The sequence below is a fragment of the Myotis brandtii genome, unplaced genomic scaffold (assembly GCF_000412655.1).
Source record: "Myotis brandtii unplaced genomic scaffold, ASM41265v1 scaffold112, whole genome shotgun sequence".
Classification (NCBI taxonomy): domain Eukaryota; kingdom Metazoa; phylum Chordata; class Mammalia; order Chiroptera; family Vespertilionidae; genus Myotis; species Myotis brandtii.
The window spans coordinates 13,799,032-13,799,611 of NW_005353838.1; positions in this window are offsets into that span (position 1 = coordinate 13,799,032).

The following is a 580-nucleotide window of genomic DNA, read 5'->3' on the forward strand; positions in this document are numbered from 1 at the left end:
GCAGCTGCGCCGAGCACGCCGAGAGGCCGGCTCCGGCGTCTCCTCCTCCCCCCTGGAACTGGACACGGCGACCTGGGAGCCTCTCCTCCCCCGGCAATCTCCCGGCTTCCGAGGATCAAATTCCCCCAATGGGGTCCCACGAGCTCCACCGAGCTCCCGCCGCCCTGGCTGCCCTTCCCGTCGTCTAAGCCTCGCGGGGCAGCAGCACCTATTTATTTCCCGTCCCCTCTGGCAAAACTTCAGACCCCGCAGATGAACCCGAAGAGAGGAAGCGAGGGAGAAAGAAAAACAACAGTAGAACTCAACGGAGGTCGTTGGTGCTCCGCGGTGGCACGTCCCCTGGCTACAGAAAGGTGCTAAAAGAAGCATGAAAGTCTCCGCAGGGAGGAGGAGGGCGTGCGGAGGCCGAGCAGGGAAGGCAAACCAAAGAGAAAAGTCCCCCGGGGGGCGGGGCGGTGTGCAGTAAGGGTTTGCAGGTCTTGCAAGCTGAGCCAAAAGATCCACTTTTTGCTGGGAGCTGCCGCGGCTGCAGCGCCCACGGCCGGGAGGAGCCTCGACGGGAGGTCTGCGCCCGGGACCG